Source organism: Hermetia illucens, chromosome 5 (assembly GCF_905115235.1).
Source record: "Hermetia illucens chromosome 5, iHerIll2.2.curated.20191125, whole genome shotgun sequence".
In the NCBI taxonomy this organism is placed as follows: domain Eukaryota; kingdom Metazoa; phylum Arthropoda; class Insecta; order Diptera; family Stratiomyidae; genus Hermetia; species Hermetia illucens.
Genome location: NC_051853.1, coordinates 62,706,360 through 62,728,154, shown reverse-complemented (window position 1 = coordinate 62,728,154; position 21,795 = coordinate 62,706,360). Strand labels below are relative to the sequence as shown.

At 41.3% G+C, this 21,795-nt stretch overlaps 1 protein-coding gene across 4 annotated transcripts in view; it reads right to left on the bottom strand.

Moving 5' to 3' along the window:
- LOC119656792 (eye-specific diacylglycerol kinase) overlaps window positions 1-21,795 on the bottom strand; it is a 533,740-nt gene that overhangs the window by 376,622 nt on the left and 135,323 nt on the right. The gene's annotated exons all lie outside the window — the stretch shown is intronic.

The following is a 21,795-nucleotide window of genomic DNA, read 5'->3' as shown; positions in this document are numbered from 1 at the left end:
ATCAGGTCCAAATTGATCAAGCAGCGCTATGGACTTACAGAGAGCAAGCTTTCCTTGGATTCAGTATGAGCAGATACTTTGCGAGCCGCATATTTTCGCGCAAGGAAGTTTAAACAGAGGCATAGGGGAAAGCCCGGTAGCGGCGGTCGAGGAGAGAGACACAGACAGCTGCGTGGCCACTTAAAAGAAGCCATTGGAAGGAGTAAAAAGGACTGCTTGCGCGACCATTTCGATACAAATGCTAGGTCCTACAGGGTCGTAATAGAATTGCTAAGATCGCCCCAGGTGACTACTGAAAGAGATTGTGGCCATTACCTTTTCTTATCACGAAGAGAACGAAAAGGAAACGGTGGTCCAAGTCAACGAATGCATAATACCTCCAGTAACTGCGAACGAGCTTCGGAAATATCGACAACAACAAAGCCCAGGTTTGCATAGCATCTCCAACAAAGCAGTAAAGAATAGGTCCGAACTTTTTGCTAACACCTTCAAGGCGTCGCTAAAAGAAGGAATATATCTTGTTCAGTGGAAAAAGCGAAAGTTTGTGTTGCTTCGAAACCTAACAAGCCACCTGGAGATCTAGTATCATATCAACCGATCTGCCTGCTAGATATAACGGGGAAGATGATAGAGGGAGTCGTCTACAACAGACTGCAATCAATATTCGTAAACAGCAATGGCGCTCCCACTCTATGGTGGATGCAATAAGTATGTTGACGAAAGGTGAGCTGGTTTCCAGCGATTGCCGTGCCGTGTTGACATGGAGTGACAAAAACGCATTCAACTCGGCCAGTTGGAACCCAATTAAAGCGTTGGCTGACATAGGTGTTTCCAGATAGTTAGCAAATCTGATCGAAATTTACGGGACGGATGAGAATGCATCATCACAGCGGCCACAAGGCTCACAGGGCACCGCAAAGCTCAATACTAGGTCTCTGCTGTGGAATGAAAAGTATATTAGAGAATTTGCTCTTTCCGTGCCAGAAGAGACTACGATTGTGGGGGTTGCGAATATCCTGGCTGTAGTTGGTTCAGCAAGGCACCAAGAAGATGCCCGACAAAAACAGTGAGAATAGTAAGGTCGTGATTAAGAAGCGCTGGATTGATCTTGGCAGAAACAGTCTTAATAACAAGTCGTAGAAAGAAAAACTGTAAAAGTTGAAGTCGGTGGATACACGATCGTCTCAAAGCCAACTATCAAATACCTGGGGCAGATGATTGATGCTAAACTGAGTCGAGGGAATGTCAAGAGGCAAGACATGTTTACGAATATTGGCGGGCTGAAACACGGTCGAAGTTCTAGCTGATGTGGTGCGATACATTCTGCTTGACACGTCACCTGTGGGAGCGAAGGCGCCCGGAAACTCTGAAGGACGGAAGCAGGTGAATTCGGTTTATCGGCTGATGACTTTGGGTGTTTGGGCGCTTTTAGAACCACATGAGATGAGGTGGTGACGGGCATGATCCCAATTGACATTTTTACGAAAGAAATAATCGTGGTGTACCATGCAAGACGTTTGGAGAGGTACACAAAACGCACAAATGGCCCCTGACAACGCAAGTGGGAGTAGTCTACAGGCTCTTTCCCAATATTATAGTGTAAGCGGAAACATCGGGAGATCAACTATTACCCAGTTCCTCACGGGACTGGTGGTTGGTACAGGCCTCAACAGCATTGTTTTGGATTGGATGATTACCGAATTGTCGTAGATGTAGTGGCATTTCGGAAGATCCAGAGCATATGATTTGAGCCCGGAGAATATAGTTGAGGAGATACTGAAGTCGAATGAAAACCGGCTCGCGACTTCCTCCGCAATCGCAAAACTGCAGCAGAAGTTTCTAAAGGAACAAAGAAGTAGGAAAGTGCATATAAAGAGAAGAACGATTGCCTAAAGGAAAATCCATTCCGCGAAATAATATCTAAATGGTGGTCTGGTGGGGTTAAGGCTGGAGAAACCGGGATGATTTTTAATGGGTGCGAATCCCATACACACTCGCTGTAGCTCCACCGTTTGGACAGTGGAACTAGAGCGTAGCTGCCTTCCTAATGATTTCCACCCCTGTATACAAACAAAAAACCCTAAGATATATGTATATATCTTAATTGCCTTTTGTTTGCAAGCATTTCATATTACTCTATTTTGAAGAAAGTACATTCACTTTTATGACTACTTAACATACACCAAAAACGATTTCTTTGAGACATTAAACCGATAATAATAATGGACACCCTAATTTAACCCCGGCCTCCACATTCCTGCAGCAGAAATAGTGTTCCTAATTTAAATCACTTTTACTTTGAATTCTTGTCTGTGCTAACAACAAGGCCCTTGTTATTCCCCATTGTGTTTTCTCCACCATCTCTTTATATCACAGTCTAAGGACTCTTGAAAATTTTCATTACATTTCAAACCAATGTCTAGAGATTTCGTCGCAACTTTTTAATTGTCTCCTCATCCTTACAATTTTCCATCTTAGACTGTAAGTAGCCTCAGCATTCAAAGGTGTTTGAACAGCGGAAGAGACAAAAATAAAAGCAAAGCCCTCTTGAAAGCAAAAAGAAAGGATCAAACACAATAACTTGGGATCCCAGATTCGCAATAAAAAGCAAGCATCCATTGTATGTGTCTGATCCTCATTACGACGACAATATAGAAAGCTTGAACGCATACAGGGTATGGCAATTTACTTGAATGACAGTTACACGGTTTTAGTTTTCTGCAAATTTTCCCATATTTGTGACGATTCCCTGTTGAAAGTTGTCTGTTTTATTTGGGGATCATCGAAAAGGAGCGAATAGTTTGTTGTGTTGTGTTGTCTGCTTCATTGTCCTTGCCTTGCAGCGTGGTTTCACTTATATTACTTGGCAACAAACGGCAGCAAACGCAAGCAGTGAGGATAGGTGTCAGGGATGAGGAGGGATGCATGATTCCCAGTGGCGAAAAACCATGTACATATATGATACAAACTGTAGGTGATTGGCGCTAAACAAGAGAAAGTTGATTGTTTCAGGTTAAGATGGCCAAGCAGTTCCTCCAGATTTTACGAAGAGGTTGGCTGTCAAGATAGTATGAAAGGAGTGTAGTTCTATAATTGAACTTTCTAACGTAGAACAAAACACGTAGCTTGAATGGGCAGCACTAATTGGATGGTGCTACACACATAATTGTACTGTATTTCGAATTCAGGATGGCATCACTCTCAAGGTTGATAGTCAGAAAGTATCCTGATGCAGTTCGCGAGCAAGTTATGACATGCATATTTATATGACTCGTTGATACCAAAGGGGCTAATGCTAACCGAAGCTTAAAAACGGTGACGTAAAAAGCGCTCGATGTATATATACATACCAGCAACAGCCATCCAAATTCAAGGATTTAGAATCACTCTTGCACATCCTTCTTTGATAGCACAGAAGCCATATTAAACTGTCAAGAGCATAAAGAAATTCAGTTCATTTCGGTGACTCAATTCCACAGTATTCCGAAGGAAAAGATGCAAACTACAAAGACTCTACTACTTCCTCCTCATCCCAGAGCCATTCTACAGGATATCAGCATAGATTGAAGTGGTTGCTTGTTATTTTACTCCAGCATAACAACAGGCCCCATATCGATGTTATGACTTGAGGCACGTTCTCTCTATCAACACTTCTCGAAACAACCATCTCTGGATGCATTGCGATGCAAGCAGTTCATCCTTTGAAAGCACCAAGACAGCATACGTGAAATATGGGGCTTGCATTATCCTTAAGCGCCCGTCGTGCAGATTGGGATGGCCGAGAGTGAAACGTCTGCCAACGACAGACTCCAATTGAACTAACAAAGAACTGAACTCATGATTAAATGACTCTAGAATGGCTTTGATCCCGTCAGGTTCATTGTATCTTTATGCGGAAATTCGTTTTCAGAGCTGCGAATGCTGTATCTGAAGAGTGGTAACTAAACGGGTCGAAGGTTATCCATGCAAGCAATTGCAACATTTGTGTCTACCCTTTACCTATTGGGGTTGCAATCGATATCATGTACCATTGTAATGGTGGTAATGCACTTTGCGATATGGTGGTGATACACTCCGGGGCAGATTTAATGATACCTTTCTGGTTTGCAATTTGTTTCATTCTGCTGGATGATATTTCATTATTGTGCAAATGGCGTAAGTGATACAATAGATATCCCTTTGTGATCGAGTCCAGCCATTGTTGTCAGTGGAAGGGCGGATTATATTAAAAGGCAATTATTCGGTTTTTGATATAGAATTGCATTTGTTTTCTATAGAAGTTTAATTGAAAGATAATCAATTCTAACTATTTGGCAGAGGCTCCATAGGTCATACTATAATCTTTTAACCCTCGAATTTAATCGAATCTAGAATTTAATATCTACCATAAACTTCAATGATAGCTGTAAAAGAACATATTTAATAATATTGAAATAGCTTAACAAGATAGGCAAAAGGAGCCACTTTTGGTCAAACTTTCGCAAATTCATCGCGACTACCGGAATAAACAAATTAAGAAAAACATAAGAGCGTACCCTTTTTGGTCGTCTCAAACCTTCCGATTTTCCACACCATCCAAAGCATCTTCACTAGTCCAGACCCATTCACTTAAAAATGCCTATCAATCGTTCTTAATAAAAGGACAATTTGTTCTGCAAACAGCTTTCCAACATATGAATCCTCTAAGGATGTTGGAAGCTGCCAATCATGACGTAAAAATACCCAAGCAGAATGAGTTGTGATTTATAGAAACGTTCGAAAACCGTATTCTAGTGGATTATCTCCCGAGTATTTGGCAAAATGTGCTTATCGATTTCGTCCAGAATGGCCAGCCTGCTTACTGTTGCGCTGAAATCCTCTGAGTGCATCTTTAACATCCACGTTAAATATATGTTATCCTTCTTTAGCTATGTGTTCGCTTAAAGGAGGTTGAAAAGTATGAGACATGCTAATGACGTGGTATGTACACTATGAAGTCCTTGGCAGATCAGAAAAAGATATTTGTTTCCAAGTTGGAAAAAAACACTGAAACAACTCAAAGAGAAGCGAAAATAGACTTTAATCGTCCTAGCTTGTGGGAGTAATGATGGGGCTCTTAATTGGTATATTCAACGTATGAGAACCCTGAATCCATGTAGGCATAATTCTAGGGTTCTCATTAGATACAGATTTATTTGGTGACTCCAATCAAAGCCCCGTTGTGATTAGTACAGTAGCGCTGGGTTATACTGAATTTTAAAGTGCATTGAGAACACAAGCAGCTCTGCTAGTGACGTGAAAGTAACCACAACCACCATGAAACTCCCACAAGCATTTCTACCGCAGATAACCTAGAATTAGGCTTCGTGGCAAGGGCCACTTCAGATTAATCCTTCGTGGCAAGGGCCACTTCAGATTAGTCCTTCGCGGACTCGGGTTTGATCTTCCTCCTCAATTACGTCCCAAAAGCAGTCTCCAATGACTCGAATGGAATCAGCTCAGAACGAAGAACTGCAACCTAGCCCTACCATCAGTTACTTACCGCTGTACGTACAACAAAAATACAAAACACACAAAGCTGGTGGCTGTCCACCATGGCCACTGTGGTTATTCGTCTATGTCTCTACTTTGCGGACGTCATAGTATGTTGTGACCAGTCCTCTGAATGTGCCCCCGACAGAAGAGAACCCAACTGGACAAAATCCCGCGAAAAGAGAAACTCGTCTAGACTAACATTCCTTCAAGAGACAGTCAATCTTGAGCTCAAAGTCCACGATAATGCACAATTCACGTACGTAGGTGATCCAAGTTTTACTATTTTCAGTCCATCTAATCTGCCACTCACATCTGACAACTTTTTGACTACAAGTAGTCCTAACCGTTTCAGTTGGTTGCTGCTCAGAAGATCACTTCGCAGCAAAGGTTCGCCACTACCGCCGAACAACCTCTTGATCAAGTCAAAGAACGCTCATGACAGCGGCTGAAACCATCAGACATACAGGAAAACAAGCAAATGGCGCACGAAAGGCCGGAAAAGTCTTGCACACGTTCGACGGTTATAGTAGTTGCACGAGCAAAACTCCACGCATAAGGGCTGGTGTTAGTGCCCTGTATGCAATGCAATGCTTTGGTGTGCGCCCCCGTAGTTGCGAGCTCATGGCTGTGAGCATGTGGCGGCGTCTGTCATGACAACAGTGGGAACCAAAGGCAAAACTTTCTTAGAGATTCATTTCACATTAATGGTAATGGATCTTAATGGAATCACTGAGCAAATGATGCTTCTAAATTCCTCAATGGGAAACTTTGTAGTATACGCGCAAGATGCTCGGCAATAGATCTATGTTTGCTCTCCTAGGGAGTGGGGAGGGAATAATTAGATGCATCGAAGATCAATCTTTCGGATGCCTCCGTTTCCTGCTGGGATAACATGGAGAAACACAAATAAGAAAACTATCTAGGCCACATCGACTCACCGACACACCAAGTGGGGTTGGTGATCTACCGCGTCTCTACCCGAAAAGTGTAGAATGCATGACCCTTTGCTGCTTGTGTATAGTTTTCTGGCGCGGAATCACGACGGATCTTCAAAAGACATACTTGGAAACTCATTAATCGGATACTTACAACGACACCTTCGACCAGACAGCCCACAAACATGCTAAAGTAATTCAGCAAGTATGTAACGAACTGATTCCTGTCCGCCTTCTCAACTATAATAACCTCATTTTACTCCTGATGATGCCTTTGAAGATATCGAATTGAAAAAGACTTACTTAGAAGCAGATACTCCCTATTGCCCTCTTACTTCATTAAACCAGACACGCGTTTATGGTCCTTCAAAAGGACATTTTTCTCGGTATCAGCCGAAGCACTCCAACCACAGCCTGTCTCCTAGACATTAGAAAAACTTCCGACTTGATTTGGCGAAACGAACACATCTCTGAGCATTTTAAAATCCCTAATTTCTGCCCGGACCTTTGCAAGCTAATTCTCAGCTTCCTAGATGAACAGAAATCGCAAGTCAACATTCAAGAACTGCATTCATTTCTATATATGCATATGTCCAGCAGGTATCGCTCAAGGTTTAGTCCTCTCAGCTACCCTATTTTCTCTGTTCACCGCTGACATTCCTAAACCGAGTCCTTATTCTAATCCCATCACACCCCACAATACACTTCCACCAGAAACGTTTCACCGTCCTCCTCCTCAAAGTCCATAGCACGCCCAATTCCTCTGCACCTACGTAGAGCTGACAATGGGTTCCTATTTCTCCCGCGTATCCGATGTTTTGAAAGCACAGAATCAGCTGAAAATCGCTGTACCCTCAAATATAGGGCACGAATGGCAGAAAAGATAAAGATATTCTGTTACAAACAGGTGTCAGACCTCTCCTTATTTTTGGATTTATTTTCTGGTTCGATAGTTCCCGGTGCCAGATAGAAAGGGTCCGCTGGGAGAAGAAATATGGCCCTTTACCACCGAGAATTACTCCTATGTTTTTCCAGCGACTTCAGATGTACGATAGCTATGGCAGTCTAACAGTGAAATAGCTTTTCCGTAGACAATACTCGAACAAATATTCGACATGGAATGAGGTAGTCCGAAAGATAGCGTTGATCATCTCGCCAATCAGCCTCTCGGGGTCAAGTGACATCCGACACTAACCATACTCTCCCAGATTTCACAACACTATAAAGGAGGAATTTTTTTCACTCTTCCAACGCGATCACAAGAAGACCAGACTATCCAGGGCCCGGATCTCGAAAACAACTCATCCAACAACAAATTTTTTTTGCCGTGACGCCGTGTCAGTATCCTTTCATTTTGATGGCGATCGACTTGCAACTACCTCAACAACTTCTTGCAGCAGGAGATACCCCCTGTAAGCGAGCTCAATTTGAACAAGATCAACAAGAGGATTAATAGCAATTTGACGACGGCCCTTTGGAACCTCTCCCGCAAGCGACGGACGGCCTTACGCTTACTACTAGAAGTATTCGCCTACCGCGTGACATGCTTTGAAACCCGAAAGGAAACCCCGTTCTCAGGCGAAGGACCTCCATTCGCTTACTGCGAAGAGCAATCATCCGTCTCGTGACAGATTTCGGAGCCCTCTTTCGAGTTTCTTCAATATATCACCACTCATGGTACATATCCATACAACTCCACAGCACAGCAAAAACACAGGAGACAGGGGAACGGTCGATTAACTTCTCTGTCCAAGCAACATATTCAACGTATGAAAAATGCGAGGACAAAGTGTAGATTAAGTTTGACCGAAAGGTACCCACGATTGACCAGTAAATCAGGAAAACGCTAGTGAACCAACACGAACAGCCATGCTACCACGTGACGACGAGACCATGCAAAAACGATTTTTGCATTTTCGGAGTAGTAACGGTTACGAAGTAAATTTGGGGAGAAATACCAAGCCGCATAAACGTTCATGCTCCAACAGAGGAAACTGCAGAGTTGAAAGACACCTTCTAGGTGGTAGTAACGAACCTCCAAACCGACTATGTAGGTATGAAATCAACATCATACTAGGTGATTTACATATCAAAGAAGAGAGGGAGGCCTTATTCATACGACACTACGCAACACATATTTTGACTAATTTTACCCATGGTACCACTAGCAGTGTTACACGACGCTATCAGATGCAACCACTATCATTGTTAAGGTCACAAATGTAATTGGCCCCAGTCGCAAAAAGATAGAACAACCCGTTAGGTGACGATTGTAAGCCAGCGGAACAAAAGAATGCTTCATTCCGGGCAATATAACGATCTTAAAAGATCGCGGTGAAACACAAAAACTTACCATGAACTCCGTGAAGCAGCTATTCCATAGACAAGTCTCTGATCTCAAAAATAAAGAAACCACATAATTCACGGAAGCAGGATGAAGCCACGGTCATGCTCATTCTGCCGAAACAGAGAACAGAATTCGGTTTCTGGTTATATACGCCCATTGGGGCAATAGGTTCAGTAGCCTATACAACCGAGCCATATCGCGTTTGATTGTGGATAAAATGCGGCTCAAAATAGTCTGACAGAACCTACCTAAGATGCAGCTGTTAGAGATATCACATAGGTAGACTTCGGCGCAAAACTGAGATGATCATAGAACCTTACTAGGCAGACATAGCATGGGAGTAATTATTGCGTCGCTGATGATATTAAATTCAATTCAAGGTAGAGATACAAAATAATCACAACAATTGAGGAAGCCATTTAGGTATCGACTGTCCGACAATGAGCATATTGACCACACCGCCTTCCATAGGAGATTTCGGAGTTGCTTTGTGAATGTGAATTTCAAGAAGAGAACTGACATTTTCTGATGGTTGGTTACCTTTATTTGTTTGCGGCTGTATCTACCCGCAGAAAAGCAAAGCAATGGCCCCCAAATTCAATGCGGCTCGTCTCCGCGATTCGACTGTCGGCCAAAATGGCAAGAATTTCTTTCTGCATAAATGGCAGAAACTTTGAAGAACCCAAGCAGAAACATTGACATGCATTGGACTGTGATCAGAAGTATATTATTCTCTTTTTCGGTTGAAGTTTCCGGTCACCTTACAAAAGAGCATCACCTGCTTGATTACTAGCGAAAATCAACGCGATGTACTCGAAAGGAGCATTGCGTCATTCAGAGAAGCAGAATCTGCCATATATAAACGTATATCGCATCCATTGGCTTTGATAGTCTCCCCGCGAAACTGCAAACTTTGCAGAGCTGCTAACTTATTTACACCAAAAAGCTAGGAATGAGAGACTTTTCCCAGGAAGTCGAAGAAATAGATAGCCGTTAAGATTTAAAAAAAACGTATTCGCCAGGATTGCAGCAAAAGCTTCTCCCACCAGTCACAAAAGTGGTAGCTGGATTAATCCTTGAACGAATCGAAGAACTCCTCCGGGAAGTACTGTTATATGGTGGAACGGAATATTCTGGATTCCCTTATGTATCGCAGACTTTCCGTTAGTGGATGTGAAGTACATCAGCACCAAATATCTGATGTCTGATGCGTCCACAGGCGGGGCATTTATGTGTGCATTATGTGAATTATGGTCTGTCAGAATGCCTACAATACTCCTGTGAGTCTTCCTGCTTTTCGACAGAATAAACTTTGCGGTACACTTGTTAAATTCTGACAACAAAAGTTTGGTGTGTCTAACAGCATTTAGGCTCTGTCATCTGTTATTAAAGGGTGCTTCACCCAGTTCATGGAGAAAGCATTAACCAATGCTATTGATACTCGAATGGCTGGTTCCAGCCCCGGCATTGGGGATATTGAGCCTTCTTTTGCTAAGGCATCCGAACTTTCATTCCCGTTCACGCCGCAGTGACCAGGTACCCAGAGTAGTTCGACCGTATTGAATCTACAGATAGAGTTCAAACGGATTCTGTATTTCTAAACGTTTTCGAGGTGCTCAAAGGACTACTCGACGCCCTCAGCGCAATCTGGTTATCGCTGCAGATTGCAATGTATAATACCTGCCCTTCAACCGCTATCCGTCCCGCTAACGACTGTGAAGGATGAAATCTACTTCCACTACGTAACAGCCACTGACTTCAGATGGAGAAAGTTCACCATCTGCACCAAGCCCAGGAGTATTTGGGCCTCCTATAACAAAAAACGATCGCGAGAAATTTCGAGCCAGACACTTACAAATCCGTATAGGATTGCGAAGGTTTGTACGGGCACTAGCCAAACTCCGCATACCTTACAATTCGCACTGAGTCAGACTACATACACCAGGTAAACAATTCTAAGCGGGTTGGATTCTGCTCCCCTTGTTCTTCTCACAGCAGTCAAAGTCCTAGAAGTTTGTGGCATCGAAACGGCATACCACAGCATTAATTGGGCTTCTTGGAGAGGCCACTGATACCGACCTACCGAGGATCGGCAAATTTCACCGATATGTAGTTCCTGATGGTCTGAATATTCGGAGCGTATGGAGTTTGCTCGAGCAAGTACAGCCCGGGCTGAATATTAGTTATTTATTTCTCATTTCAATGCTGATGGTGTAGGTATTCAGTGTTATCTAGCTCTCGAAAACAGCAGCTACTATGAGGAGGACAATAGAGTATTTACTATGTAGGAAAAGCCCGTCCCGTTAAAGTCCTGTTCTCCCAGAATTATATTACTCTCAATCAACTTCAACGCCACAATTTCCTTTCAACGCAAACGGCGACAAACATTAGCGTAACGTCATAATTCATTCTCTTACCAACAGAATACCATCAATTTCTATTTAAATAAATTATATTCAAGAACAAACCAAGCAAGACTAAAAAGGTCAGCAATGATGACATAAACTGTCCTCTTCAAGTTACATCTGAACCTTTTCGGTCAGTAATTACGACACCCACGTCCCGTGTTATCAATTATTTGCCCAGTCAAAATATTGGCTTTCATGTAATTCATCTTCTAAAAATATTTATTTATGCTAAACAAACTTTGCGGCAAAAGCTAAAGTTTTCGTTCCTTTAGTTTGCCCATCATCGCTTCCATCATTCCTTTCGAATCTATGCCGTCACAAAGAGCCTTCCATGATACATCATCGGAAGGAAATCCAAGTTGTCCATATAACGTCAACCTCTACTACCTGACATTGTGGCCTAAGAAATTTATCTAACGACACAACAACTAAAAACGGAGGCAAATAGTAGACCTATTACGTTTCTTTAAGTAATCTGTCACGAGAAAAGATAGATTCATCCCAACTTGAAATACATTTCCTCGAATTGATCTGCACTTGGTGCGATTTCCGACGGAATCATCCCGCAGGCTCGCTTGTGTTGAGTCTATGAGGACGAGATACGTTCAAGGTTTGATGACGTCCCACTGAAAACGTCCTGCAAGGATCAGGAGAGGACGGAGCAAGGAGCAGGTAAAGTGAGTTTACTTTCGAGTCAAAGTATATTTTCTTATTGGCAAAAATCGATAAGCGATGAGATGATAGGAATGAAAATCAGTCCCTCTTGTGGCTTTCATGCTGTACCGCCTCAATGATATCGATGTCATTTATCAAGCAATTTATCAAAAAGAAAAAAAAATAAGAGAGGATCTCGCCTACAACACAGGACTCGATACGGCACAAGCATAATATTAATTGTAGGATGGTATCATCTCGACGTGTATAAGCAATAAATCAACGCTGGGGGCTCGTGTATAAATTGCCAAGCTTTTATCTAAATTAATATTCTCGATTGTTTTTTCGTATCTGAAAGATAGTGAACAAGAGTGTGAACGTGCAAATAGTGAAATCAATTTCAGGTCAATTTTCAAAAATGCCTTTTGACAAATTAGCTTTTTATTGGGGTCTGTGGTTCAGTTGATTGTTCCTTTCAATTTTTCAATAGTAGGGAAAAGGAAGATAGGACAAAAGTATGCGAATGGAAGGATTATTAAACAAGTCGGGAAACCGGAAGCTGGACGCTTCAGGTATGTAAGGTTTTGTTTGCTTCTTCTGTGAGTATATTTGAGTGTAGGACTATCCCATTGGTACGTAGCCCGTTATGTATATGCATTTAGAATGTCTGACTACCCACTTTAATGTCATATTGATATTTAGTTGCAGCAAATGTACACGGGAAAGTCAACTTTGAACTACTATAACTTTGTTACTAATAGTCAGTAGATCTTGATGAAACTTGGGGATAATATGCTTTATATTATATTTTATATTACTATCATAACTCTGAGATAAACTTAAGGGGGGTTTTACTCAATTTCCCCAAAAATATGGTAATACTATTATTAACTTAATTTGAATAGATATCGATATGGAGAGTGGACACCATATAGAGGCAGTTTCATGAGGTTTTCAGATTTTTCGGTTGGGTAGTTTCTGAGAATGGGTCCGTTAATGAAATCATCATTTTCCACCCCTCCCACTCCCCACCTTTTTAACAAATCTCAAAACTAAGACCGGCTTCGAAAAGTACTAATCGAGACCTTTCATTTGATACCCCATATGACTATATTCGTTAAAAAATATTTTACACCCCCTTTTACATGTATGGGGACCCCCGCCCCCTAAATCTCAACGTAGAAGGATATCACTCACTGCATATCTGGGCGTTCCCACAGTTCCCATCTTCTCACCAAATTTCGTGTGATTGACAGACAGACCGACATATAAGTGGTCCTAGGCAAAGCCGTCGGCTCCTGATCTCACGTGTTGTTAACTCCATCTTGCTTTATGCAGCTCTAGTCTGGGCATCGTCTTTGAAGGTGGAAGCAAACAGAAAAAAAATCGAAGCCGCATACCGTTTGCGTTAATTGCGAACGTCATGCGCTTACCGTACAACGTCAGGTGAAGCAGCTTGTGTGATAGCAGACATGATCCCCATCGACATCTTGGCGAACGAGGATCGACGCCTCTGTGATCTATCATATGCAATCCGCGAGTCCTATACGAATCGTCGGCAATTGGCACGAAGTGAATCTATTTTGGAATGGCCAAGAAGGTGGGATGATTCACTTAAAGGACGCTGGACACACAGGATTATTCCAGATGTCTCAAAATGGATCAAGCGAAGATACGGGGAACTTAGTTACAACCAAACTCAATTCCTATCTAGACGAGTGGCAGCTCTCCTGGCAAAATGAAACTAGAGGCAGATGGACTGCGCAGCTCATCGGCAACTTAGATGCGTGGCTGAATCGGAAGCATGGTGAGACTGACTATTTCCTTACCAAATTTTTAAGTGGGCATGGAAGTTTTTAGTCTTACCTGCACAAGATTGGAAAGGCGCGTTCTCCGGAATATGTGGTTTGCAATGGAGTTGTGGACGTCGCCCACCACACTTTTTTTTTGTGGAAGGTGGGATGGGGTTCGTCAGCAGCTCTATTTAATCAGATGGGATCTCTCTCCAGACAACATTGTCGAAGAGATGCTGAGGACTGCTGACAGGTGGAACCGTGTTGTCCATTACGTTCGGGCCCTTCTCGTTGCTAAGAAGATAGAACTCGACCGGTGGAGGAGCCAGATGGCAGGGGGTTCCTTGAACTGACAGTTCCCTTCCTCCTCTCCCCTCCCGTTGGAGAAAGGAAAGCGGGAGAGTTCGGGGACTTACCCGAAGTAATGTGGCAAACGGTTCCAGGCTAGCTCTCTGACGATGAGGAGGTGTTTAGATGGTAGTCCGACGTCGTACTAAATAAATGCATTCACCTACCCTACCCGAAAAAAAAAAAACTCAATTCCTAAGTGGACACGAAGGGTACCGTGCGTACCTTTATCGCTTCGGGCGTGACGACTCGCCGTATTGCCCGAAATGCGTGATGATTCCGAAAGATGCGGAGCATGTTGTTTTTGACTGCCCGCGGTTCGCCGCATACAAAGCACAGGCGGAAGTTGACGCCGAGGCACTGATGACACCCGAGAATATCGTGGACCACATGCTAGCTTCTGACACATCTTGGAGGGCGGTGGAAAAATTAATGAAGGCGATCCACAATCTGCTGAGGAGGGAGGAGCTTCGGAGCAAAGTTACAAATAACGACAGAAGCCGCAGTTCATAACTGATCCTGCCCCGCGATGGAATACCGAAATGGCAGTCCCGCGGGGTAAGCGAAGGCGAAGGAGGTGGTTTTAGTGAGTAAAAGTCTCACATAACCGTATGGCAGGAGCCAGCGATAGGTTTTGAACCTTTCCACCTTCCAACGTATAAAAAAAAATAGACAGACAGACAGACATTGAACCAATTTTAATTTGCCAACAAAACCTGAAAAAATGAATTATGGCCAATGGAATTGCTAACTTTTTTCAACCCCAAACCTATGTTATGTAATGAGTTACTCAATTCTAAGCTTTGAAGATTATCCTTTGTGTAAGATATTTTGGTTACTTCGGTGGCTAGGGAACTATCTGAATGAACATTTAATTCCAAAAAAAATCTACCAGACTCGCCTATAAAAAGTGAAAAAGATGATAAAAGGACCATGTGAGCATACGATAACTAAATGACCATATTTCATAAGGGACAACTTTGAAGGTTGATTTCAGCACATATGTAGATTGTCTGGAAAGTTTCCAATTTAAGAATGACAGACGGTATTTTCTCGAATTTATTTTGATTTTTTTCCAAGTCTTCTTTTAAGTCTTTACATTTCTCGCCATTCGTTCCCGCCCAACCCAATAGCAGTTGCCGTCTTTTCTGAAGTAACTTAGGGAGGTGGAAACGACCTTGTTCGAAGAAAATTTACGTCTTCAAACTCACCCAGTCAACTTTAAACTTAGGGATGAAAAAAGTCGTTCGTGGGTAGATATTATGAATAAGAATGGTGACCAAGCAATTCAAACCGTAATTTGCAGATTTCCGCGATGGAAGCCGTTGAGTTATTGGACGACATATTGTTTTCTGCAAATGTATCTATTTGTCCATCATTTCTATGCAACTTGTCATTAAAATGATGCATAGTATGTTCCTGTAATGGCCTTTTCCTTTTTTAAGTTAGTAGTTTCTTGTTGAAAGGATAGCTTTAGTCTTTTGGAGTAGATTCCTTCTTTGTCAGAGCTATGATTAGTCAACTTGAGCTTCAATAGCGCTTAAGGTTTTCTAAAAGAATCCTCTATTTTCCAACTAATTCTACAGTTCCTAAGCCCCGGAAATATACGCCATTTTTCTTCAAATCCTCAAAATAGTCGCAGATGTGAACATTTAAAGTTTCCAAAAAGATTCATCCACTTCTCCGAAACGTCCTAACTTATCTATAATTTCTCTGCTTTTTGTGATTCGAACTCTCTGTCGCTTTGGGAATCTGGGTACCAGCAAACGCGGTACAGGTGCTTAAATGGGTGCAGCGTCACACAGGAGCCCGCATCTGCCGAATCCATACGCACTTTTTATGAATATAAAACAATTTATTTCAATTGATATATTTTTAATGAATCTTCCATTGTTTTCATTTAATTAAAATGCGGCAATCAGAAAATTTTTATTTGTTTGTCAGTCTAGCAAAGCATTTTCAGGAAATATGTATAACAGTTCATGAACATACAAAAGCTGGGAATAATACGTAATTGTTTTCCGGAAACATTCATTTAACATCGTTGGCAAATTATTCAAAGGATTTAATTACCAGTTTGTCGTCATATGAAAAGCTTCTGAATATCAGGACAGGTGAAAGTCATTGGGTGGAAATGTGAACCTTTTATGTTACATGGATGTCAGTCCTTTTACTGAACTCCATACAAATGGTCTAAATTGTATAGCCAAGGTGAAATGGCAGATGAATGCGTTTTTACTGCCGAGCGGATCCTAAATTTCATAGTTCTTTAAAACTGAAAGAAATAATCTCAATCTAGACAAACCAAATGGATATACAACTAATTATGGCCAAGATAATCTAAATGAAGTTACATTTACCAAAAGGGGACATGGACAAAATTGTTGCCATAGTCTCTATATAACCAATATAGAGCAGAGGAGATGAAAAAGCATTTCATATGCACCTGCCCGGACACCGATAGCGAATATATCTTGGAACGGTTTTCTTCAATCGAGAATCTGCCCATTTTCTGCCTTTGGAAGGACTCGCAAAAGCCTGTAAATTCCACAGCCAGGACGTCGAAGAGGAGGCTATGTTAGATGATAGCACATTGAGCCTAATAAAAAGATTAAGTGCTTGAAACTCTGTCTCTTAACCAGACCTAAAGTACCATAAAGCGAGTAAATAGACGTACATGTTCCTTCCACTACGAATTGAGTAAGGATACCTCATTCTACTGTCCTGAATTTGAGCATTAAGTCCGACAGACTCTCAATTCTTGATTCTCTGTTGTTGATTACTATAGAGCACTGGAGTTCTCATTTGTCCCGATTTCAACACTAGAGAGGAATTGAAATATATCGACAGATTTAATTTGTTGTTTCAAACCATAAAAGGAATCCTTTGTTTGAGAGTGTAATAAGTTCTGCATCAATTTGATGAAATGTCGTACTCTCATTGACAGACAATTTACTTGCAACGCTTAATAATAGATCCAACGACACCACTCTCAGACCAAAATGCAAATTTAAGATAATTTTGTACAAATAGATAGCATTTTTGACTGCTGACTTGAGACATGTTCCCTAAGTGAAAACACTGCAGTTGGCACTGCCGTGAATTCCTATCAACCCAATAACGGCAACCAGTGGGGCTCATATGATCTGAAAAGCACGCAGCCGTGATACGCCTAGTTTGTATTCGTGGACGACGAGAAACTTGCTTCTAAAGGAGTATCATAAGTTCCGCTGTTTGGCATAGCATTTAGGCTTGTGCCAGAATAACAGTGCTCACCACATAATAAATAGAACTAAAGCCTGCTGCTGCAGAAGGCAGTCGACTAGATCGATGGAGATCCAACGGCAACTTCACTCGAAAAATCGGGGCACTGCAAAATCCTACTCACTTGATGCCAAACAAATGCATTACCTCTTAAGAGCATTATTCCCCCATCATCCCCTCCCAGCCAAATCTTTAGAACGCTTGCAGAAGAGTTGCGGCGCTTCCCGTCGGGTATACTGTTGAACAGGCACAAAACAAACTTGGTATATTGATTCTACGGGTAAGTTAATGGATGGCTACTCATGACTTCAACCTTCCGCTGCAAAAAAAACTGAAAGAGTCATCGCGACTATAGAGAGAATCCCGATCCTGCGTCTCATGATGGTGGTGATCTCATTGCACTCTTTTTAAGAAATGCACATATGACCGCAGGAGAAGCAGGCGATGGCTCCTAAGGAACGCCAACATACACTGAATTAGTGGTAACTCTCTTGAGAGAATGTGCTCAAATGCAGATAGACTGCGAGGCTCATTGTTAGCTCTAGTTGATACTTGGACCGAAAACATGGTCGCTTAGAAGCTGGGCAAGGAGTTTTTCACGACGATCCCTTGACAGTCGGTTCTACAATGGGGTTATCGGAGACGCCGATCTCAAGTTGTTGGCTTGTGAAAGGTAGATTAGGTTTCATCAGCAACTCTGTGCATACACAGGGGGTTCTCTGGTAGAAGGGAACCGATTTTCTTCGCTTTATAGAGTGAGACCTGGCCTGGCTTCAGTACATTTGGATGGTGGAATCGATATTTTAAGGTGACAAATATGCCCGAGATTAAGTGCAAGGGTATTTTTGAGTGCATTTTAACATCGCTAAATCAGTAATTACCAACGCAATAGATAAGAAGGCGGTTATTTTCAAAAGAGAATCCGAGACCTTTCCCAGACAGTGGAATAACGTGATGATAATTAAGATTCCAAAAAGGAGCACCCATCTTGAGTCCGACAAATGGGGAGGTTCTGTGTACTTCATGCCGTCGCTAAGATAATAGCTAAAGAAATCTTGAAATGGACAAAGGAACATCTCGAAAGCTTGGTTGATAGGCTCGTACCCGCCCTGAATCCTCCTATATTGACTAGATTTATACCTTACGGAACAGTGAGTGAAGTGCTCTTGATCGCTTTCGAGAAAGCTTTGGACAATGTTAGCAGAGAGTTTATCTGACAGTCAGAAGAGGCATGCCGTCGAAACCAATAACTATTGTCAGAGCGGCATATGATGGCGTCACGCAATGAGATGAAATTTCAGTGGAATTTAAGGTCCAAAGCGGTTTCCATCAATGTTGCATCTTGACACCTATATTACCTTTTCTTTTCATCGGTGACGTTCTTAATGCTGCCCTGTACGGAGGACGGAGGGGACTTCAATAAATGATGACATTTTTGTTCAAGCACTTCGAATACGTGTCGTGAATGGCAGGATATTCCCTCGTAGACCACGCAAACTACAAGAGTTGGAGGGGTATATTTATGACACTTTTCAAAACATGCACTCTGGAAATGCGCAAATGCACTCTGGAAGAATGCATTCAGCGCCTCGACGATTGCATCAACTGCGACGGTGCGCAACTCAAACACTTACGATAGAACTTACGCAACATTTTGTTGTTTCTTTTCTTTAATATATCGATCTTTCAATTGTTTTCCGTGTTCCATTTTGGCGTGAAGTGACTTTTGGGCCATATGAAAAGACTTTTGAACTACCCTGTATATATCTGCCTGAATTAGGTACCATTCCTAATCTTCAATTAACATATAGATATACAAATGCATACATATATATCTACGTCCCGAGTAATTGATATTAATGTATAAATGATTAAAGAACTGCAACGCCCCATTCATATGAGTTCACTTTGTTGTGGTATTGATATATTATAATGACGTCATACACGTTTTAAAATGCACGAAATTCCTATGAAATTGAGAAGTTTGACCTTATATTACTTTGTTAATAATGGGTGGATTTCCTTCAAACTTCCCAAAGTTCTACCTTATATTATCCCTTATACCACTCCCAATTTTGTACTTCTAGCGTGAACTTAAGGGGGATTTCCGTCTAAATGTCTAAAATATGGTAATACACTATTATTAATTTTATTTGTGGAGATATCGGAAGGGGATATAATTTAAGGCCCAGATTTCGTTTAGATGCACTACTGTGATTTTTTTTTCAAATTTTTCGATCGGATAGATCTTTTTGGGCTATTATTTCCCCAATATCAAATACGGGAACAGTTTCGAAAAGTACTAACTGAACCCTTTATTTGATACCCAACATGGTCATATTCAATGTTTCAATGAGTTAATCAGCAGCTCATAAAGTAATGTTTATGATTTTCTACGACAACTGGATTTTCGTTTTTTTTTTCAGAACGGAAAGTTCACACTTAAGTTACTGCATACCGTATCATTTTGTTCTGAACTGTAAGATCACGGAAGTTTCAAACAATCGACAAGTCAGATTGCATACCTCTGCTACCTACAACATTACAAAAATGTGTATGAAGTATTTCTACGGAAAATTCATTTAATTATTCTAATATTATGCAAGCGGTACCATCTTCTTCAAGTCCACCCAACCACTAACCTATGCTAGCGATATTGACATTATGGGAAGAAGGGTCCGAAATATACAAATTGCCTTCATCCAGATGGAGGTGGCGCAAGATCTTAACGTACATATTAATGAAGGCTACACGAAAGGCATGGTATCAACGTGAGCACCAGAAACCACGGAAGGAATAACATCAAATAATACTAGTCAAATGAGAACAATAAAGACAGGATGACAATTTTGGAACTATCAATCATTGTACAACCGATAGCAGCTACGATACCGAAATCCCCGCATGTTTTTTGGCAGCGAGAGCCAAAGTCAGCCTACGCAAGCTGTTCCGCTCGGAACGCCTCATCATAATGTCATACCTCTTACTGTACAAGACAAGCAAGAAGCAGGAAAAATTGCAAACCCTTAGCCGCGATCAAGGCAAGAATCCTCCAAAAATTGTTGGCCCCTGCAAGAACTATAAAGGCAATATCTATGGTATAGATTAATTGATCCAGTGCGACAATCCCAAGAGCAAAATATCATGGATTGAAGGCGACCAATACTCAACATAAGTCACGGCATCAAATGTCAATGGCTCTAAGCTCTTTCTCTGCATTTGACGGGATCGAAAGGGTATTATTTCTTATGAACTCATAAAACCAGATGAAATCGTAACTGGGAACGCTATTGACTATATTGATACGATTAAGATTACTTTACTTCTAAGCAGAAGTTCACTTCATATGAAGTTTGTCAAAAATCGGTTAATTCATAGTTTGCATCCAAAGGCCAAACTTTTTTTCGACGCGAATATATGAAATGACAGAAAAATTCTTCCATATTTCTAGTCAAGAAAGAAATCTAGCCAGGAGTCTTTATCTCAGTAGTTCACCAAAGTGAATTTGAATATTGGTGTAATATTGATAATTCCGTGTTTTGGGTTGCAGTAAATTTACACGGAAGAGACAACTTTGAGCTATTGGAACTTTATTAGCAATGGTACGATTTCCACCAAACTTGGGAATATCATGCTTTATAATCTAGTCTACATTACCACACATTTATGATTCTAGGATAAACGTTGGAGGGGATTTCTAGTTAATTTTCCGAAAAACGTAGGATTACACTATTATTAATTTCATCTAAGCAGATATCGATATGAAGATTATTTTGAGGCCTAGAAAACATATGCGGACAACTTAATGATTTGAAAGAAATGATCACTTTATAGCCCCCGTACTGGCTGATGTCGAAACTAAGTTCTTCGAAAAGTACTAATCGAGATCTTTCATTTGATATCCTACATAACTATATTCAGTGAAGAGAAATAACCCTTTTGCATGTATTATGACCCCTCTTAAGGGGGGGGTAGGGTATTTAATTTTTTTTTTCATTTTTTTTTTATTTTCGAAATTCAATCCGTAATATCTGAAGAATATTGTGTTAAATTTTCAAGTCAATTGGAGCAAAATTGACGAAGTTATGAGTATTTTTATACCTGCCGGATTTTTGTACCTATACCCGAACCAACCCCAACGCCCCGAGCTGAAGCTGAACGACAAACCAAAAAAGGCAGGATTCTTCGTAGGCAGGAGCAAAAAGATGCATTAGACATCATCGATGATAGCAACATCCTCTATGGACCTGGCATTGATGACTCAGTGTGAGGTATGTCGATAAAATTCGCTTATAAACGTTTTAACTAGATTTTTTTGTGATTAAAACTTTAAAACGTTTTTCCCACAACTCACGTTTTCAAAGTCGGTGCCCCTGATAACTCCAAAACTACTGCACCGATCCTTTTGAAATTTTAAACACTATTTTTGTACATCATTTACGAGGTAACGCTGTCGAGTTTTTTTTTTTTTTTATTCATAATTTTGATTTTGCAATAACAAATTAACCGATTTTTTTCCACAAAATTGTGTT